Source organism: Oncorhynchus gorbuscha, linkage group LG19 (assembly GCF_021184085.1).
Source record: "Oncorhynchus gorbuscha isolate QuinsamMale2020 ecotype Even-year linkage group LG19, OgorEven_v1.0, whole genome shotgun sequence".
Lineage (NCBI taxonomy): Eukaryota > Metazoa > Chordata > Actinopteri > Salmoniformes > Salmonidae > Oncorhynchus > Oncorhynchus gorbuscha.
Genome location: NC_060191.1, coordinates 37,588,303 through 37,610,902, shown reverse-complemented (window position 1 = coordinate 37,610,902; position 22,600 = coordinate 37,588,303). Strand labels below are relative to the sequence as shown.

The window sequence follows — 22,600 nt, the reverse complement described above, 5'->3', positions numbered from 1 at the left end:
TGTGCCCGTTGTTCCCCATTGTCCATGTTGATTATTGTTTCATGTCTGTTCGTCTTGTGAGTACCTGTGCTCTGTTGTATCGGCTTGCATGTTACCATGTTAGTGTGAACTTGTTATTACGGGTCTCGTTCCATATTTTTATTAGAGGTTTACACCTCACTCTTTGTTTGGGTTACAGCCCTGTCTTATATATATACATGTGTTTGTTTTGGGCTTCGTCTATGTCATGTTCAAGATGTACACTATTTTGGGTAGAGAAATAACACCTATTTCGTATTCCTGCGCCTATCTCCTATCATTATACAACGTGACACACCCTTTCCCTTGCTTTCCACACTCTTGCCATTTTCTCCAACAGCTTCATGAATGCTTTTCCAACAGTCTTGAAGGAGTTCCCACATATGCTGAGCACTTGTTAGCTGCTTTTCCTTCACTCCGCCGTCCAACTCATCCCAAACCATCTCAACTGGGTTGAGGTCGGGTTATTGTGGAGGACCGGTCATCTGATGCAGCCCTCCATCACTCTCCTTCTTGGTAAAATCACCCTTACACAGCCTGGAGGTGTGTATTGGGTCATTGTCTTGTTGAAAAACAAATGATAGTCCCACTGAGCGCAAACCAGATGTAATGGCGTATCGATGCAGAATGCTGTAGTAGCCATGCTGGTTAAGTGTGCCTTGAATTCTAAATAAAACACAGACAGTGTCACCAACAAAGCCCCCCACACCATCACACCTCCTCCTCCATGCTTCACAGTGCGAACCACACATGCGGAGATCATCACGTTGAAACCAAAAATCTCAAATTTGTACTCATCAGACCAAAGGACAGATTTCCACCGGTCCAATGTTAATTTCTCGTGTTTCTTGGCCCAAGCTTCTTATGTGTGTCCTTTAGTAGTGTTTTTTTTTCAGCAGCAATTTGACCATGAAGGCCTGATTCACGCAGTCTCTTCTGAACAGTTGATGCTTATGTTTCTGTTACTTGAACTCTGTGAAGCATTTAATTGGGCTGCAATTTCTGAGGCTGGTAACTCTAATGAACTTATCCTGCAGCAGAGGTAACTCTGGGTCTTCCATTCTTGTGGCGGTCCTCATGAGATCCAGTTTCATCATAGCGCTTGATGGTTTTTGGGACTACGCTTGAAGAATCTTTCAAAGTTCTTGACATTTTCCATATTGACTGACCTTCATGTCTTTAAGTAATGATGGACTGTTATTTTTCTTTGCTTATTTGAGCTGTTCATAATATTGCAAATAGGGCTATATTAGGTCTACCCCCCCTACCTTGTCACAACACAACTGATTGGCTCAAATGCATAGAGAAGGAAATAAATTCCACAAATTAACTTTTAACAAGGCACACCTGTTAATTGAAATGCATTCTACCTCATGAAGCTGGTTGAGAGAATGCAAATAGTGTACAAAGCTGTCATCAAGGCAAAGCGTAGCTTCTTTGAATAATCTCAACTATAAAATATATTTTGATTTGTTTAACACTTTTTTGGTTATTACATGATTCCATATGTGTTAGTTTTGATGTTTTCAGTATTATTTCACGATGTAAAAATGTGTAAAAATAAAGAGAATCCTTTGAATGAATAGGCGTTCTGGGACAATGTATAGTGTAAAAAGTACATTATTTTCTTTAGGAATGTAGTGAAGTAAAAGTTGTCAAAAATATAAAAAGTAAAGTACAGACAGCCAAGAAAACTACTTAAGTAGTACTTTAAAGTAATTATACTTTAGTACTTTACACCACTGCCATCAACATGTTTTCTGTCTGAGTTAGAATCAGGGGTGGACTGGGAGCAATAACAATCTCTGGCATTTCTGACAAACGGGCCAATTTTTTTCCCCCCTTGAGGCCCCCACACTGGCCCATTTTGTTCCTTGAGGCCCTGATTATTAGCCAGATAATGATTATTTTGTGCAAAAAAAACAAAACATGTTAAGACAGGCCTAGTAGGCAAAAAATGTAGCAGCCCATCTGGCATTTGCACGAAATGCCTATGGCCAGTCCAATCCTGTTTTCAAGGAAGAATAACAGAGCTTGCCTATCTTGTGTCAATGAACTCAAACATAAATACATAATTCAAGTTTCCATCTCCAATAGAATGTCCTCCCCTCAAAACATATGAAGGAAAAGAGGAAGGGGATGTAGTGGGTAGAAGTGTCAAAGAGTTTAACTGTCAAAGGCAAACTTGCATCAATAATTCTGCAAAGTTGCCTTGCACGCCTGCAGCACGAATCCATTGGGTGGGCTCTCCCATTAAGTACGTTTAGACGAATCAAGATCGTGCTGTTCCAGCGAAGCGTAGCAGTGTACTCTACGGATGAGACCTCGCTGAAGACGAAGCTTTCCTTTTACTCAATCTTACATTTTACACACTGTTAGTGTATTGAATTTTCTAACAGCCTGCCAATTTCTGAACCCCATTAACCCAATGATGGAGTTATCGTTGATGTCAGCGCAGGTAAGAAAACCTCTGCTCTAATTGTAATATTTCAGAGCTCAACGACATCACGTTGTTAAGGCTACAATTACGCTAATCAAGTAATGTAGTGAACACTTACTTATTATGAGATTTCGGACAGACTAGTGTTTTTCAAAGTATGCTACTGTTTTATCAAGGTAGCCTACGTCATAGCACGTGTGGCGCAACAGTTGCCTGCGTCTCACGTACTTCAGCACAGGTGAATGGCATTTGGATGCAGACAGGTGACCGACATGATGCGCGCTGTTGCGTCGGGTAGGCTATCAGGTGCAGCAGAGAGGAGCTGAAATGGATTCGGTTATTTCTTGCTGTTGTTAAATGAATGACTGCAGGAAAATGATCACCTCTGGCAAATGGTTCCATCTAGAATATTGTGCTTTTTTTTATTGAGTATAAACCTGGCAACTTAGTACTTTTACTAGCCTCCCTCAATCACTACTAATAACAGACTAATAATAAGCATAATCATTGTCATACATTTATAATGAGATGGAAATTATAGCCTAATGATCATGCAGATTTGTCACTGCGTTTACCTTTCACTGACATCCATGTGTGTAGGTACCCAGTGCTATTGCATTATTCCTTTTGAAGTTGAGAGGTTTCCTGGACTCCGGCTGGTTATTGCAACAATTTACATTACCTACTTCATCGTTTCTTTGAAAGGTTATGTACACAGAACAAACATAAACACGACATGCAACAATTTCAAATATTTTACAGCATTACAGTTCATATAAGGAAACCAGTCAATTTAAATAAATCCATTAGGCCCTGATCTATGGATTTCACATGAGTGGGAATACAGACATGCATCTGTTGGTCACAGTTACCTTGAAAAAAGAAGTAGGGGTGTGGATTAGAAAACCAGTCAGTATCTGGTGTGACCACCTGTGACACATCTTTGCATAGAGTTGATCAGGCTGTTGATTGTGGAATGTTGTCCCACTCCTCTTCAATGGCTGTGTGAAGTTATTGGTGGGAACTGGAACACACTGTTGTACAAGTCAATCCAGAGCATCCCAAACATGCTCAATCAATGGGTTACATATCTAGTGAGTATGGCCATGGAAGAACTGGGACATTTTCAGTTTCCAGGAAATGTGTACAGATCTTTGCGACATGGGCCGTGCATTATCATGCTGAAACATGAGGTGATGATGGCGGATGAATGGTACGACAATGGGCCTCAGGATCTCGTCACAGTATCTCTGTGCATTCAAATTGCTTATGCCTGCCTGCCTGCCCATACCATAACCCCACCGTCAGCATGGGGCACTCTGTTCACAACATTATCTGCAAACCGCTCGCCCACACAAGTCTGTCGTCTGCCCGGTACAGTTAAAACCTGGATTAATCCGTGAAGAACACACATCTCCAGCATACCATTGGCCAATGAAGGTGAGCATTTTCTCACTGAAGTCTCTTACGACGTCGAACTGCAGTCAGGTCAAGACCCTGGTGAGGACGACAAGCAGGCAGATGCACTTCACTGCGACGGTTTCTGACAGTTTGTGCAGAAATTCTTCAGTTGTGCAAACCCACAGTTTTATCAGCTGTCTGGGTGGCTGGTCTCAGACGATCCCGCAGGTGAAGAAGCTGGATGTGGACGTCCTGGGCTGGCGTGGTTACAAGTGGTCTGCAGTTTTAAGGCCAGTTGGACGTACTGCCAAATTCTCTAAAATGACATTGGAGGTGGCTTATGGTAGAGAAATGAACTTTTGAAAGAAATGCGAAAAGATGTATCCATTAAAATAACATCAAATTGATCAGAAATACAGTGTAGACATTGTCAATGTTGTAAATTACTGTTGAAGCTGGAAACGGCTGATTTCTAATGGAATATCTACATAGACGTACAGAGGCCCATTATCAGCAACCATCACTCCTGTGTTTCAATGGCACGTTGTGTTAGCTAATCCACGTTGATAATTATAAAACCCTGTTGCAGTTATGTTAGCACAGCTGACAACTGTTGTTATGATTAAAGAAGCAATAAAACTGGCCTTATTTGAACTAGTTGAGTATCTGGAGCTTCAGCATTTGTGGGTTCGATTACAGGCTCAAAATGGCCAGAAATAAAGACCTTTCTTCTGAAACTCGTCAGTGTATTCTTGTTCTGAGAAATGAAGGCTATCCCGTGCGAGAAATTGCAAAGAAACTGAAGAGCTCATACAACGCTGTGTAGTACTCACAGAACAGAACAGCGCAAACTGTCTCTAACCAGAATAGAAAGAGGAGTGGGAGGCCCTGGTGCACAACTGAGCAAGAGTACAAGTACATTAGAGTGTCTAGTTTGAGAAACAGATGCCTCTCAAGTCTGGCAGCTGGCAGCTTCATTAAGTAGTACCTGCAAAACACTGTCTCGGAGCTCTACGGACAATTACTTCAACCTCATGTCTTGGTTTTTGCTCTGACATGCACTGTCAACTGTGGGACCTAATATAGACAACAGGTGTTTGCTTTTCCAAATCATGCCCAATTAATTGAATTTACTACAGGTGGACTCCAATACAGTTGTAGAAACATCTCAAGGATGATCAATGGAAACAGGATACACCTTGGTTTAACTCCCAAAAAAGTGTTAAACAAATCACAATATATTTGATATATGAGATACTTCAAAGTAGCCACCCTTTGCCTTGATGACAGCTTTGCACACTCTTGGCATTCTCTCAACCAGCTTCACTTGGAATGCTTTTCCAACAGTCTTGAAGGAGTTCCCACACATGCTGAGCACTTGTTGGCTGCTTTTCCTTCTCTCTGCGCTTCAACTCATTCCAAACAATCTCGTTTGGGTTGAGGTTGAGGGATTGTTGAGGCCAGGTCATCTAATGCAGCACTCCATAGTTTTGATGTCTTCACTCTGAATACCAGACCTGGTTTCCTAGAGTGATCTATTGTTTCAAGGACTTGTCTTATATTATCTTCAATGTATCTTCCATTTAAAAAAAAACCTGTCTGATCAGGATGAATAATATCCGACAACACTTTTTAAAAAATTGTATGTGCTGTGCATTTTGCGAGGATGTCTGCATTACAACACTCAAGTGGCCTCCAGTTTTTTTTTGGACTGGATCTTTATACTTACCACCTCTGTCCTGTTTCAGTAATAGTGAAATCAAACCTTCTTGCTGAGTACCTGATAGTTTAGCATTTTTATAGCAGTGGTTAAATCATGCTAATAATGGATCTTTGAGTAGTTAAAAAAAAGGGTTCATATACCTCCGCTGGTATGCCATCCAGCCCTGGATTTCCCCCTGGCCTAAAGGCTTTAATTGCATCAAGAAGTTCCTCCCCTGCAATTTGGCCCTCACACAAATCTTTGTGTACAGGTCTATTATTAGGAAAAACATCCTTACAGTTAACTATAGTTAGTGGAAATGGAGGAGGCTGAAAAGAGAACATATGCTTAAAGAACTTTGCTTCTTCTTTCAAAATAATTATTTGCTTTGATAAACGTTTTGTAAAAGTTTTGAATTTTCAAAAGTTAATGCATATTAGCTCAAACAATCTCCTCCATTATTTTGATTATTTTACAGCTGAGTAAACTTGATGGAAGGGCATAAGCAGCTGGTAATAGTTTAATTAACTTCTTTATTTTGCTTTTCTTTTTAATCAAGTGGCAGAATGTCAATGAGATGCCTGAAGTAGGGCACAGGCTTGCATGTACTGAGCATCTGCTCCATTGCCAAACTGGTATAGTTATACTGTAGAAACACAATATTTGACAGTAAAAGCCACCGAGGGCTATGCTTATTTAAATGTCCATGGACACAATTTCTAACTGATTTTAGTATGTAGTCCTCATTCTTGACCTGGAAGTGAGGAAATGTTTTGGGTTTTCTTTTTTCAATATGTTTTTCTCCACGTGTGCGCACACGAGGAACAGTGGCATTGTTTTTGTATTGACAAATTGTGCTTGTATTGACAGATCATGCCAAAGTCTGATGGAAGGAAGGAATAAAGTTGAGCCAAAGAGTTTCACCATAACGTCTGTGGCACAACAAGACACACAGTAGATAAAGGTGGAGGATGATGGTAGCTGACAGAGACTGTCAAGTGCAGTGGAGTCGCTGCACTAGGTCATCCTCTTTCAAGAGATTTACTGTCACAGGCCAACAATCCCCTTCAGAATGTGCTTGCGTGCACAGATGCTTGCATTTGCGTGCATGTACATGCACATGACCAAATAAGTGCATGAGAGTGCAGAGCGTATGTGAATGAGGTTGAGTAAATAAGAAGGCAACAGCGAGGATGTGTATGTTTCAGTGTGCCGTTATCTCTCGGGTTTATGTGAACTTCTGGTCAGCTTCGTCTGTCCTTAGTTCTCAGTCCTCTGGCCATCACAGCAGATGGAGTCAATTATTGTGGCTTACAAGCATTGGACCAGACATCCCTGTTTTTGTAAGTTTTCTTTTTTGTACCATATACATCCTCTGTCCAGACTGTCATTCCTCTATGTTCCATGGACTTTTGGATGGGGGGCATAATTGAGAGGGTGGGGGAATGGGGGTGGAGGGGGTGATGAAGCATTAATAATGGAACAAAATGAGTCACATTGCAGCTGAGAAGTATTGGGATACATAGTGGCTGAACTACTGTTATCCTAATGGCCATGTAACCGGGACTCTTGAGTTAGTCATAACAGCTAATACAAATGCATCAGGGGGTGGGTTACCAGATCATAGAAATGTTTAGTGTCCACATTAACAGTGGAAATGTTCACTTGTGGTAATATCCTACTTTAAATAATAATAATTTATTCTTTATGGTCCAGTTTGACAACGACACATCCGAGTCTCCATAGAAAATGTAATTGGTTGCACTTTAAATGCTTCCGCAAGCTAATCTCATGCAAAATGACTCAGATGTTCCTATAATAACTTTAGTAAAAGAGAGCTTTGCTACTTTCAACTCGATTTGGTTAATGTCTTTGTTTTCTGGGAGCTGAACCAAGGCCATTTCCAATTTGAATAATAATGAAAAGTAAACCGCTTACGGCAATCTAACAAATCAGCCAATACAATTTTTATATTCTACCTTTTGGGAACTGTTTTATCTGAGAGTTTAACGTCTCCAGATTATTTGTAGTGGATAAAATGGTGAGAACTTCTTCAATCGAAAAAGAATGTCTGAAAGTTGTGTATTATCCACCGACTCACTGGAGAAGGGTTGGGTGACGTTGATGGGAGTGGGGGGCCACAAAAAATATGAACTCGTCATGAAGGGCTGTAGTGGTTTGCTGGTTCTGCGTACCCACATCCATACCCACGCATACTGTCGGAGCCAGCCCTACCCTTTTGGGGGCCCTAACCTCCAAGAGTGATAAAAAAAGTGTCCCCCCTCCAGTCGGTAATTCGACCACGATTGCTACAAATTTAGATTAGAGGTCGACCGATTTAGGATTTTTCAACGCCGATACCGATTATTGTAGGACCAAAAAAAGCCTATACCAATTAATTGGCCGATTTAAAAAAATATTTATATATATTTGTAATAATGACAATTTCAACAATACTGAATAAACAATGAACACAATGTTTTAGTTAATATAATACATAAATAAAATCTATTTAGTCTCAAATAAATAATGAACCTTGGCCCCTTGCTGCACTCGCGTAACAGGTGGTCAGCCTGCCTTGCAGTGTCCTCGTGGACTGCAATGTAATAGGCCATATTCGGCGTCCGATTACCGATTGTTATGAAAACTTGAAATCGGCTCTAATTATGATTAATCGGTCGACCTCTAGTTTAGATAGCTGGCTAGACTAATTTACCAATCAAAAAAAGGTTTTGCTGACATAGGCTAATTGAGTGGCTGTCAGTGACTGACATAACAACAGAAACATGATGAAATTACACCTGTGTATTCTACTATTCTAGCTCTGTTCAGAGTTTCAATAAATCAAATCAAATTTTATTCGTCACATGCACCGAATACAATAGCTGTAGACCTTACAGTGAAATGCTTAATTACAAGCCCCTAACCAACAATGCAGTTTGAAAAATATGAATAAGAATTAGAAATAAAAGTAACAAGTAGTTAAAGAGCAGCAGTAAAATAACAGAGTCAATGTGCGGGGGCACCGATTAGTCGAGGTAATTGAGGTAATATGTACATATAGGTAGAGTTATTAAATTGACGATGCATAGATAATAACAGAGCGTAGCAGCTGCGTAAAAGAGGGAGGGGGGGGCACTGGAAATAGTCTTGGTAGCCATTTGATTAGATGTTCAGGAGTCTAATGTGTTTGGGGTAGAAACTATTTAGAAGCCTCTTGGACCTAGACTTGGTGCTCCGCTTGCTGTGTTGTAGCAGATAGAACAGTCTATGACTAGGGTGGCTGCAGTCTTTGACAATTCTTAGGGCCTTTCTCTGACACCACCTGGTATAGAGGTCCTGGATGGCACGAAGCTTGGCCCTAGTGATGTACTGGGCCATATGCACTACCCTCTGTAGTGCCTTGTGGTCGGAGGCCGAGCAGTTGCCATTACCAGGCAGTGATGCAACCAGTCAGGATGCTCTCGATGGGTGCAGCTGTAGAACCTTTTGAGGATTTGAGGACCCATGCCAAATCTTTTCAGTCTCCTGAGGGGGAATAGGTTTTGTCGTGCCCTCTTCATGGCTGACTGTCTTGGTGTGCTTTGACCATGTTAGTTTGTTGGTGATGTGGACACCAAGGAACTTGAAGCTCTCAACCTGCTACGCTATAGCCCCATCGATGAGAATGGGGGCATGCTTGGTCCTCCTTTTTCTGTAGTCCACAATCATCTCCTTTGCCTTGATCACATTGAGGGAGAGGTTGTCGTCTTGGCACCACACGGCCAGGTCTCTGACCTCCTCCCTATAGGCTGTGTTGTCATTGATCATACCTACCACTGTTGTGTTATCGGCAAACTTATTGATGGTGTTGGAGTCGTGCCTGGCTGTGCAGTCATGAGTGAACAAGGAGTACAGGAAGGGACTGAGCACGCACCCCCGAGGGGCCCCGGTGTTGAGGATCAGCTTTGCAGATGTTGTTGCCTACCCTTACCACCTGGGGCGGCCCATCAGGAAGTCCAGGATCCAGTTACAGAGGGAAGTGTTTAGTCCCAGGGTCCATAGCTTATTGATGAGCTTTGTGGGCACTATGGTGTTGAGGGCTGAGCTGTAGTCAATGAATAGCATTCTCACGTAGGTGTTCCTTGTTGTCCAGATGGGAAAGGGCAGTGTCGAGTGCAATAGAGATTGCATCATCTGTGGATCTGTTAGGGCGGTATGCAAATTGGAGTGGGTGTAGGGTTTCTGGGATAATGATGTTGATGTACAATATATATTGTTTTCCTTTTTTTTGTGATATTGATCCGCGGGCAAACAAAAGGGGAGCATGGCCCGCAGGCTGACAGTTGCCCATCCCTACACTAGAGGAACCAAAGGAGACTTTTACATCCCTCTACTCTTATTGAAAACAGTCAGATGACATGCAAAGTGCCTCCCTCCCCTAAGCCACCCAGTGAGAAGAGCCCTGTTCCATCTTACCTCCAAGGGCACTGGCGCATCCGAGTTTGACGGATCCCGTCACTTTGGGATCCAAACAATGGCAATCAAATAAATACGCTCTCTCATGTCATCTGGGACGATAGTATGGCAAACCTGTCCAATTAATAGGGGATAACATAGAGGAGCAGATGAAGTTACTTATATAACCCAGAGCCCTGTTTTGAGGCGATGACAAACCCCTGTGTTAACAAAAATAATCTATGGTTAATTCCCTCTCGAAAAAAAGGATCATCCATCCACACACACACCAGATAATCTGACAGTGGCGGAGCAATGGACACAATGCTTTGTGCTGCTCACTGGGATGAGAGAAGAGATGGAGGATTTAAGAGCTATTCAGGCGTTGAAAAGATGAGGGTGCATTAGGGGAATCTGATGCCCTCAGAATGGACATTCTATCCCAGTGCTTAATACTGACCATAGGTTTACATACACACCAATAATCGAGGAGAGCTACTTTAGTACAGGATAATCACCATGGTTATCCACCATCACATGGAACAACAATTGGACATCATCACATCCTCCTTTTGAACGCACAACGTCTCCTGACCTGGAAATCAAGGGACCGTAGTGTTCCGTTCAATTATGACTAGATGAAACTCAAAACAATGCTTGTGTAGCGGCCTCATCTCCCACCAATGAAATGTATACATGTATACAAATAAGTTTCCTGCAATGCTCTCAACTCAGCCGTTCTCTCAAGCATGATCAACATACATGTGTGGAAAAGCTTAACAGTGCTGACATGTCAATTCAACAGAGGAGGGTGTAAGCAAATTGAGCTGAATAGACCATGTTCAGGGCAAGCGTGATCAAAGTGAGAGGAAAGACTGTGTGTGCGTGCGTGTGCAGAGAGCGTACTGTGAGTGTATGTGTGTGTGTGTATGGGTGTGCAGTTGAAGTCCAAGGTATAATAGCACAGTGCGTTTTTAGAAGCGGGGTAAAGCAAGTCAGACAGTTAGCACAGTGTACCCCTTCCTTTCTCCCCTCGCTCCAGGCCAAATCCAACCACTTTTTATGTTTGTAGTGCATTTCTCTTCAACTTGTCAGGGGCTCTTCAATAAAAGAGAACACACGTCCATTTGATTGTTTTTCTCAATGAATGTTCTGAAAAATAATTGCAGACAATATGGCTCACTACAAAGAGTAGGCCACACACTTGCTCTCAGTAGGGAGAACAAGTATTTGATACACTGCCGATTTTGCAGGTTTCCCTACTTACAAAGCATGTAGAGGTCTGTAATCTTTATCAAAGGTAAACTTAAACTGTAACGACGTTCGTCTGTTGTAAGAAGAGAGTCAGACCGAAATGCAGCGTGTAGGTTACTCATGACTTTAATGAATGACAACGGTACATGAAATAACTGAATTACGAAAACAACAAACGAAACAAGAACTAATTACAGCCTATCTGGTGACAAACACAGAGACAGGAACAAACACCCACAAAATACAACGCGAACTCAGGCTACCTAAATACGGTTCCCAATCCGAGACAACGAGAATCACCTGACTCCAATTGAGAATCGCCTCAGGCAGCCAAGCCTAACTAGACACACCCCTAATCATACACAATCCCAATTAATACAAACCCCAATATGAATACAACATATAAACCCATGTCACACCATGGCCTACCCAAACATATAATAAAAACACAAAATACAGTGACATAAAATGTGAGAGACGGAATCTAAAATAAACATCCAGAAAATTACACTGTATGATTTTTAAGTAATTAATTAGCATTTTATTGCATGACATAATTATTTGATACATCAGAAAAGCCGGACTTAATATTTGGTACATAAACTTTTGTTTGCAATTACAGAGATCATACATTTCCTGTAGTTCATGACCAGGTTTGCACACACTGCAGCAGGGATTTTGGCTCACTCCTCCATACAGACCTTCTCCAGATCCTTCAGGTTTTGGGGCTGTCGCTGGGCAATGCAGACTTTCAGCTCCCTCTGAAGATTTTCTATTGGGTTCAGGTCTGGAGACTGGCTAGGCCACTCCAGGACCTTGAGATGCTTCTTACGGAGCCACTCCGTAGTTGCCCTGGCAGTGTGTTTCGAGTCGTTGTCATGCTGGAAGACCCAGCCTCGACCCATCTTCAATGCTCTTACTGAGGGAAGGAGGTTGTTGGCCAAGATCTCGCGATACATGGCCCCATCCATCCTCCCCTCAATGCGGTGCAGTCATCCTGTCCCCTTTGCAGAACAGCATCCCCAAAGAATGATGTTTCCACCTCCATGCTTCACGGTTGGGATGATGATCTTGGGGTTGTACTCATCCGTCTTCTTCCTCCAAACACGGCAAGTGGAGTTTAGACCAAAAAGCTATATTTTTGTCTCATCAGACCACATGACCTTCTCCCATTCCTCCTCTGGATCATCCAGATGGTCATTGGCAAACTTTAGACGGGCCTGGACATGTGCTGGCTTGAGCAGGGGGACCTTGTGTGCGCTGCAGGATTTTAATCCATGACGGCGTAGTGTGTTACTAATGGTTTTCTTTGAGACTGTGGTACCAGCTCTCTTCAGGTCATTGACCAGGTCCTGCCGTGTAGTTCTGGGCTAATCCCTCACCTTCCTCATGATCATTGATGGACATGCTATAACAGTGAGTTTGGACTTTAAGTGGATGGAGAGACTGGTGTGATGTAGAAAAGCCCATTGTTGTGTCTGTCTGTCACCTCATGAAGACAATCCTTCACCCCCAGGGATAATTAGATGTACAATTATAATCCCCCCAAAATCAGTTTAGATCAGTGTTGGAAACTCATCACTCCGAATAGTACTTTAGACTTGTGATCTGGGATAATCTATCTGAAGGAAACATTCTGTTCTCTGAAGTAAGGAGCAAGGGACAGTATAACATGTTATGGGAAGTCAACCACCAATCATATTTAGCCGAAGATGGGCCAATGGATGCCGAGCCCGCCCTCGGAAGCCCCGCCTTCCTGGCCAAACCCCTTGATGGTGCAGGGCCAAAATGTGTTATACCCCGTTCCCTTCAGGGAACAGTAGTTATATTCATAACTGTATGTTCCCTTTCAGTTGGTCACTATGTATAACATACTATGTGGACATACAATCATGCCCCATGATGGCTCAGAGGCTACCAAACTAGGAGGCCCACAGCAGCCCAAGCACACACAGATTCCACCGGCTCCAATAAGGGTTTTACAGAAGACACATTTTCCCCTAATACTCACCCAAGAAGCCTGAACTGTCAGAGCTCCATATAGGGAACCATAACCTGCTACTTCATGGCTATACACACTGACAAGCTGCCAATAGACCCCACTGTTCCAAGAACATTACTTACCTTGTGAGCCTGAAATGTCAGAACTCGTACAAGGAACTGCAAGTCCAAAATAACAGAACTCCTGACTTGGTGAAGTGCACGGCAGCCCGAGGCTCAAACCCACTGGAAACCTGCAGTAACCCAGAAACTGTGTACTCACACATTGCCACGGCAGCCCGAGGCTCAAACCCACAGGAAACTGTGGTAACCCTGATAATGCACACATTACGCTGTGCCACACCTCAAGTCAGCCCAAGGCGCAAATCCACAGGGAACTGTGGTAACCCAGATAAGTCCGCAACCTGGAAGCTGCCTAACACATACTCCCGGACTCAGCCATAAGAACACTATGAGCCACACTGGGAGCAGTTACATTCAAGCGATTAAAATCCCACAAAGGAATGTGGGGAACCCCAACTCGCTGCGAAACAGACATCTGAACAATGCCCAATAAGCTGCCACACCCCAAGTGGAGTGGGCACGCACACTGCTAGGCAACCCTTGTCCTTTGCTGTCACGTGACAGGGAGATAGCCTCCACAATCCAATGAGAAAGTGCCCTACACCGAGCTGGATTAGCGAAAGAGACAAAAAGCTGGGCACAAACGTAGATATCCTTGTTCCTATCCATATACGCGCCTAAAGCGCTCACCGGACACAGGCGGGTTGTTCACTGGAAGCAAACGGAGGGGTGGGAAAGGGAACATCTTGACAGTCAGGTAAGACACCTGTAAGACATGGCTATTAACTTGGGAACAAAGCTGGATTCAGAAGTAACATCACTTTGAAGTTGCCAAGCGCAAACTCCAAACAGGAAGGGTGTACTGATAGTGTTGAGATATATGGAGATTCCCTACGTTCTTGGCTGACACCAAGGCCATGAGCAGGGCAGTTTTGAAGGAATGTCCTTTAGGTCCACAGACTCCAATGGTTCAAACGGAGGCTCACACAGAGTGTCCACCACCAATGCCACGGCCAAGGTCAGTGCCATAGGCTGAGACACTGGTCTGAGCCGACGAACACCTTTCAGAAACCGGACCACCAGAGGATGAGTCCCTGGGGTAGAGCCATCAAGCCCAGCATGACACGTCGAGATGGCTGCCATATAAAACTTCAATGTGGAAAAAGAAAGGCCTTGCTCAAAAAGCTCTTGCAAGAACATCAACATTACCACCAAAGTGTTCTGAAAATGAGAAACGCCTTTTACGTAACACCAACCCTCAAACGTGCGCCACTTATATACACTGCTCAAAAAAATAAAGGGAACACTAAAATAACACATCCTAGATCTTAACCTCTTGCTTCTACCTGGCACGCAGGCGTCCCATCTAGAGCTCTGGAAATGCAAATGCGCTACGCTAAATGCTAATAGTATTAGTTAAAACTCAAACGTTCATTAAACTACACATGCAGGGTATTGAATTAAAGCTACACTCGTTGTGAATCCAGGCAACAAGTCAGATTTCTAAAATGTTTTACGGCGAAAACATAGCACATATTTATGTCAAACCACCACCGCAGACATAGCTCATTAGCATAGCCAAGTAGGAAAAAATATGCAATCAACAAACGCAGGATTAAAAATAAAATCATTTCACTAACCTTTTGAAATCTTCATCAGATGACAGTAATATAACATGTTACACAGTACATTCATTTTTTTTCAATAATCTGCAATATATATCCATAAATCTCTGTTTACAATGACGCATCGTTCAAAAAAATGCTACTAAAATGTCAGGAGAAATTAAATAGCTCCGGCAGATAACGTCAGCTAACAAGGAATACACATCATAAACTTTGACTAAATATGCATGTTTTACATATGTATAGGAAGATACACTTCTTCTAAATGCAAACGCTGTGTTACATTTATTTTTAACGTTACAGTTTGCGTTTACTAGGCTATACTAGGAGTCAGCGCTCCAAATGTATCATTATGCCTCCTACATCTTGGAGTCGACAGAAACCCAAAATTAACACATAAATATTCCCTTACCTTTGCTGTTCTTCCATCAAAAGACCTGGAAGGGATTATACTTACCAAAACAGCATTTAGTTTTCAAGTCTGCGTCTTTCGGTTCTCAAAATAGCCACTTTTCGGTCGAAATGTAGGCAAAATTCACGTGGATGCGCACCAAAACGTCAAAATTATATATTATATGTCGAGTAAACTTGTCAAACTATGTTCATAATTAAGCTTTAACATGTTATAAAGGTGTACAGCAATTGTGAGGACGAAGCGAAACACACACGTCTTGTAATTGATCCTGAAGAAAAGAGAGCGCGGGAGCAGAGCGCGCATATACGTACACCTTTTTTTCGCGTGACCGAGACCTTTCGGCACGCTCAACGTCTCGTGAGCACGCGACTCACACAATGAGAAGCCCCATTGAAAGCAGGCTTCGCGCTGAACACGTAGGAACTGTTCCCAGAGCGGTAGTTGTTTGGGAAGGCGTTTAAGATGACGTCAAAGTTGGGCCAACTTTTTCCATGACAAGAGAGATTTTGGGAGAATGCATGCCCTGAGACTTCTGCTTTACATAGAGACAAAATTTAAACGGTTTTAGAAGCTTTAGAGTGTTTTCTATTCAATAATATTTTTTATATGCATATATTAGCAACTTTTAACAAAAATGTATCCTGTTTTATATGGGTACCCAATTCCTCCATTAGGGGCAGTAAACAGGGCTAGGCTTAAGAGGTTAATGAATGAAATATTCTTATTAAATACTTTTTTCTTTACATAGTTGAATGTGCTGACAACAAAATCACAAAATAATTATCAATGGAAATCAAATGTATCAACCCATGGAAGTCAGGATTTGGAGTCCTCTGATGAGGACCACCACAGGAAAGGAAGACCCTGATTTACCTTTGCTGCAGAAGATAAGTTTATTAGAGTTACCAGCCTCAGAAATTGCAGCCCAATAAATGCTTCACAGAGTTCATGTAGCAGACACATCTCAACATCAACTGTTCAGAGGGGACTGCGTGAATCAGGCCTTCATGGTCGAATTTCTGCAAAGAAACCACTACTAAAGGACACAGATAAGAACACAAGCAATGACATTAGACCAGTGAAAATCTGTCTTTTGGTCTGATGAGTCCAATTTTTTTATTTTTGGTTCCAAACTCCATTTCTTTGTGAGATGCAGAGTAGGTGTACGGAATATCTACGCATGTGTAGTTTCCACCATAAAACATGGAAGAGTGGTGGGGGTAATTTGCTGGTGACACTGTCTGTGATTTATTTAGAATTCAAGGCACACTTAACCAGCATGGCTACCACAGCATTCTGCAGCAATACGCCATCCCATCTGGCTTGCGTTTAGTGGGAGTATCATTTGTTTTTCAAAAGGACAATGACCAAGAAGGAAAGTGACGGGAGTGCTGCATCAGATGACCTGGCCTCCACAATTACCCGACCTCAACCTCAAACCAACTGAGACCGCAGAGTGAAGGAAAAGCAGCCAACAAGTGCTCAGCTAATGTGGAACTACTTCAAGACTGTTGGAAAAGCATTCCACGTGAAGCTGATTGAGAGAATGCAAAGAGTGTGCAAAGCTGTCATCAAGGCAAAGTGTGGCCAGAATCTAAAATATATTATCATTTGTTTAACACTGTTTTGGTTACTACATGATTCCATTTGTGATATCTCATAGTGTTGATGTCTTCACTATTATTCTACAATGTAGAAAATAGTAAAAATAAAGAAAAGTCCTGACTCAGTGGTTGTGTCCAAACTTTTAACTGGTACTTTGTATACTGTATATTTCTTTTTTTTTGGTGAGGGGAATTGATTGGCCGGCCTACAGAAGGGGGACATGGCCCCGGCCCACCAGTTGCCCATCCCTATACTCGAGAAACCAAAGGAGACTTAGATAATATATGATATCCCTGTAGTCTTATTGAAAACAGTCAGATGGTGTGCTCAGTGCCTTCCCTAAGCCACCCAGTGAGAAATGAAGAGCCTTGTAGCATCTTACCTCCTGTGGCACTGGTGTATCAGTTTGATGGATCCCATACAAACAATGGCAGGGCGAATAGACGAAGCTTGTTCTCATTGGACTTGCATGGCAATAAAATAAATGTGCTCTCTCATGTGACCGGGGACGATAGCATGGCAAACCAGTCCAATTAATAGGGGATAACATAGAGGAGCAGATGAAGTTACTTATATAACCCAGAGCCCTGTTTTGAGGCGATGACAAACCCCTGTGTTAACAAAAATAATCTACGGTTAATTCCCTCACGAAAAAAAAGGGATTGTCCATCCACACACACACCAGATAATCTGACAGTGGCGGAGCAATGGACACACTGCTTTGTGCTGCTCACTGGGATGAGAGAAGAGATGGAGGATTTAAGAGCTATTCAGGCGTTGAAAAGATGAGGGTGCATTAGGGGAATCTGATGCCCTCAGAATGGACATTCTATCCCAGTGCTTAATACTGACCATAGGTTTACATACACACCAATAATCGAGGAGAGCTACTTTAGTACAGGATAATCACCATGGTTATCCACCATCACATGGAACAACAATTGGACATCATCACATCCTCCTTTTGAACGCACAACGTCTCCTGACCTGGAAATCAAGGGACCGTAGTGTTCCTTTCAATTATGACTAGATGAAACTCAAAACAATGCTTGTGTAGCGGTCTCATCTCCCACCAATGAAATGTATACATGTATACAAATACGTCTCATGCGATGCTCTCAACTCAGCCGTTCTCTCAAGCATGATCAACATACATGTGTGGAAAAGCTTAACAGTGCTGGTATATCAGTTCAACAGAGGAGGGTGTAAGCAAATTGAGCTGGATAGACCATGTTCAGGGCAAGAGTGATAAAAGTGAGTGGAATTGTGTGTGTGTGTGTGTGTGTGTGTGTGTGTGTGTGTGTGTGTGTGTGTGTGTGTGTGTGTGTGTGTGTGTGTGTGTGTGTGTGTGTGTGTGTGTGTGTGTGTGTGTGTGTGTGTGTGTGTGTGTGTGTGTGTGTGTGTGTGTGTGTGTGTGTGTGTGTGTGTGTGTGTGGTTGACATTTTTAGAAGTGGGGTAAAACAAGTCTGTGTGTGTGTGTGTGTGTGTGTGTGTGTGTGTGTGTGTGTGTGTGTGTGTGTGTGTGTGTGTGTGTGTGTGTGTGTGTGTGTGTGTGTGTGTGTGTGTGTGTGTGTGTGTGTGTGTGTGTGTGTGTGTGTGTGTAAGAGCGAGTATGTGAGCAATGGTTGAAAATGTACACAGTTGTCATACTTGAGTGGAAGTAAAGATACCTTAATAGAAAATGACTAAGAAGTCTAAAACTATTTGGTTTTAAATATACTTAAGTAAGTATTAAAAGTAAATGTAATTTCAAAAATATACTTGGGTATCGAAAGTAAACATAAAAGTATAAATAATTTCAAATTGCTAATATTAAGCAAATCAGACGGCACAATTTTCTTGTTCTTTATTTATTTACAGATAGCCAACGACACACTCCAACACTCAGACATAATTTACAAACAAAGCATTTGTGTTTAGTGAGTCCACCAGATCAGAGGCAGTATGGATGTGCAGAGGTGTTCACTTGATAAGTGGTAAATTGGACCATTGTCCTGTCCTGTTAAGCATTCAAAATGTAACGAGCACTTTTAAGTGTCGGGGAAAATATACAGTGAAAAGTACATTTATTCTCTTTAGGAATGTGGGGAAGTAAAAGTTGTACAAAATATAAATAGTAAAGTACAGACACCAACAAAATACCACAAATTTCTTGTTAACAAACTATAGTTTTGGAAGGTCGGTTAGGACGTCTACTTTGTGCATGACACAAGTCATTTTTTCCAACAATTGTTTACAGACATATTATTTCACTTATAATTTGCTGTATCACAATTCCAGTGGGTCAGAAGTTTACATACACTAAGTTGACTGTGATTTAAACAGCTTGGAAAATTCCAGAAAATGATGTCATGGCTTTTTGACATAATTTGAATCAATTGGAGGTGTACATGTGGATGTATTCCAAGGCCTACCTCCAAACTTAGTGCTTCTTTGCTTGACATCATGGGAAAGTCAAAAGAAATCAGCCAAGGCCTAAGAAAAACAACTTGTAGACCTCCACAAGTCTGGTTCATCCTTGGGAGCAATTTCCAAACGCTTGAAGGTACCACGTTCATCTGTACAAACAATAGTACGTAAGTATAAACACCATGGGACCACGCAGCCATCATACCACTCAGGAAGGAGATGCTTTCTGTCTCCTAGAGATTAATGTAGTTTGGTGCGAAAAGTGCAAATCAATCCCAGAACGACAGAAAAGGACCTTGTGACGATGCTGGAGGAAACCGGTACAAAAGCAGCTATATCCACAGTAAAACTAGTCCTATATAGACATAACCACAAAAGGCCGCTCAGCAAGGAAGAAGCCACTGCTCTAAAACCGCCATAAAAAAGCCAGACTACGGTTTGCAACTGCACATGGGGACAAAGAATGTACTTTTTGGAGAAATGTCCTCTGGTCTGATGAAACGAAAATAGAACTGTTTGGCCATAATGACCATTGTTATGTTTGGAGGCTTGCAAGCGGAAGAACACCATCCCAACCGTGAAGCACGGGGGTGGCAGCATTATGTTGTGTGGGTGCTTTGCTGCAGGAGGGACTGGTGCACTTCACAAAATAGATGGCATCATGAGGAAAGAAAATTATGTGGATATATTGAAGCAACATCTCAAGACATCAGTCAGGAAGTTAAAACTTGGTCACAAATGGGTCTTTCGAATGGACAATGACCCCCAAGCATACTTCCAAAGTTGTGGCTTAAGGACAACAAAGTCAAGGTATTGGAGTGGCCATCACAAAGCCCTGACCTAAATCCTATAGAAAATTTGTGGGCAGAACTGAAAAAAGCGTGTGCAAGCAAGGAGGCCTATAAAACCTGACTCAGTTACACCAGCTCTGTCAGGAGCCAAAATTCACCCAACTTATTGTGGTAAGCTTGTGGAAGGCTACCTGAAACGTTTGACCCGAGTTGAACTATTTAAAGGCAATGCTACCAAATACTAATTGAGTGTACGTAAACTTCTGAGCCACTGGGAATGTAATGAAATAATTAAAAGTTGAAATAAATCATTCTCTCTACTATTATTCTGACATTTCACATTCTTAAACTAAAGTAGTGATCCTAACTGACCTAAGACAGGGAATTTTTACTAGGATTAAATGTCATGAATTGTGAAATACTGAGTTTAAATGTATTTGTTTCAGGTGTATGTAAACTTCTGAATTCAACTGTAAGTAGTACTTTAAAGTATTTTCACTTTAGTACATTACACCACTGACTGTGTGTGTGTGTGTGTGTGTGTGTGTGTGTGTGTGTGTGTGTGTGTGTGTGTGTGTGTGTGTGTGTGTGTGTGTGTGTGTGTGTGTGTGTGTGTGTGTGTGTGTGTGTGTGTGTGTGTGTGTGTGTGTGTGTGTGTGTGTGTGTGCAGTTGACATTTTTAGAAGTGAGGTAAAACACGTCTATGTACCCCGTCCTTTTTGCCCTCGCTCCAGGCCAAATCCAGCCACTTGTCATGTTCTGAGTGTATTTCCCTGGTCAGGGGCTCTTCAATAAAAGATAACACACGCCCATTTATTTTTCCTGTACGTTTTTGCCAGTGAATGTTCTGAAAACAAATTGTGGTCAATATAGCTCACCTCAAGAGTAGGCTACACACCGAGACATGCCAAATCAGTGAGATTGGACTTTAAGTGGGTGGATAGACTGGTGTGATGTAGAAAAGTCCACTGTTGTCTCTGTCACTTCATGAATACATCCGTTCAATTCAATTCAAGGGGCTTTATTGGCATGGGAAACGTGTTAACATTGCCAAAGCAAATGAGGACACCCTCACTGACATTTAGATGGACAATTATAATCCCCCACAAAATCTGTTTAGGTCAATGTTGGAAACTCATCACTACATATAGTACTTTACACTTGTCATTGGGGTAATCTATCTGTAGAAAACTGGGTCTGCGCTTTTCCCTATTTGTTTTGTGTATACTTTCTGTCACATTGACAGTTTAGACAACAGAATGCCACACTATTCGCCCCACGGCTTATCTCTTTCTAGCTGAAGCTGCTTGAAACATACAATATTTATATTCCACATTTTTCAACAATAAATATGCCAAAGACTCTATTGTAGACTGATGCCTTTTCTCTTGCTGATGCTCTTACCTTTAAAATGAAACATCTGCTTGCTCTGCAGCCTTTTCCCCTCGCTTCTCAGAAGGGGCAGGGGAGACAAGCCACAGCCCCTTCAATTTCTTCTACATAACAGCACTTTAGAGCTGGCTAATTACACTGTAAACTGTCTGGTTTCGGTCAAAGGGCTCTGTACTGTAGCAAATTGGGCTTGTTTTTGTGGTTGTCAATGTATTTTTAACACACGTCATAAATGTACGAGGGGTAGGAGCTGTGATGATGCTGTTCATGTGAGAGAGTTGGTCCATTGTTCCCCCAGCGTAGAATGTCATTACATAATTGGTACCTTTTGAATATTTTAGCTTCTTTGTGATGGCATCCATAATTCATGTTAATGCAGGCGCAACAGGCTGGTGGTTACATATATACAAGTCCTTATTTTCTTGTTTTGCTTCTCTCCCTCTTTTAAACACAATCTTTTACTAAATAATAGTAAAAGATTTACAAAATACAATTACAATGTACCCTAAAGCCTAATGTTTCAAAATAAAATACAAAATACTTTTGCAAGTACAGTATCTATTTTCAAAATACATTTGCAATTTTCCCCCTTAACCTCAAAAATATTCCCAGTAATGGTAGCAAAAATGTTTGACTTGCTATGACTGTGATCTGTGGTTGTTTATCTACTTTAGTTGAATGCACTGGATGTAAATCGCTCTGGATGCTAAATTAATGTAAAAATAACCAAGCTAAGCGTCAGCATAGAGACAAAGTAGAGTCGCAATTCAACGGCTCAGACACGAGGTATGTGGCAGGGTCTACAGTCAATCACGGATTACAAAAAGAAAACCAGCCCCATCGCGGACCAGGATGTCTTGCTCCTAGACAGATTAAACAACTTCTTCGCTCACTTTGAGGACAATACAGTGCCACTGACACGTCCTGCTACCAAAATCTGCGGACTCTCCTTCACTGTAGCCGACGTGAGTAAAACATTTAAACGTGTTAACCCTCGCAAGGCTGCTGTTCCCACATGCTTCAAGAGGGCCACCATTGTTCCTGTT

At 42.0% G+C, this 22,600-nt stretch overlaps 1 long non-coding RNA gene across 1 annotated transcript in view; it reads left to right on the top strand.

The window, feature by feature from the left end:
* The first annotated feature begins 2,296 nt into the window (after positions 1 to 2,296).
* Positions 2,297 to 22,600, top strand: part of LOC124006287 — a 40,582-nt gene continuing 20,278 nt past the window's right edge. The window contains exon 1 of the long non-coding RNA XR_006833756.1: positions 2,297 to 2,476. This is a non-coding gene — a long non-coding RNA (uncharacterized LOC124006287). The remainder of the gene's footprint in view (positions 2,477 to 22,600) is intronic.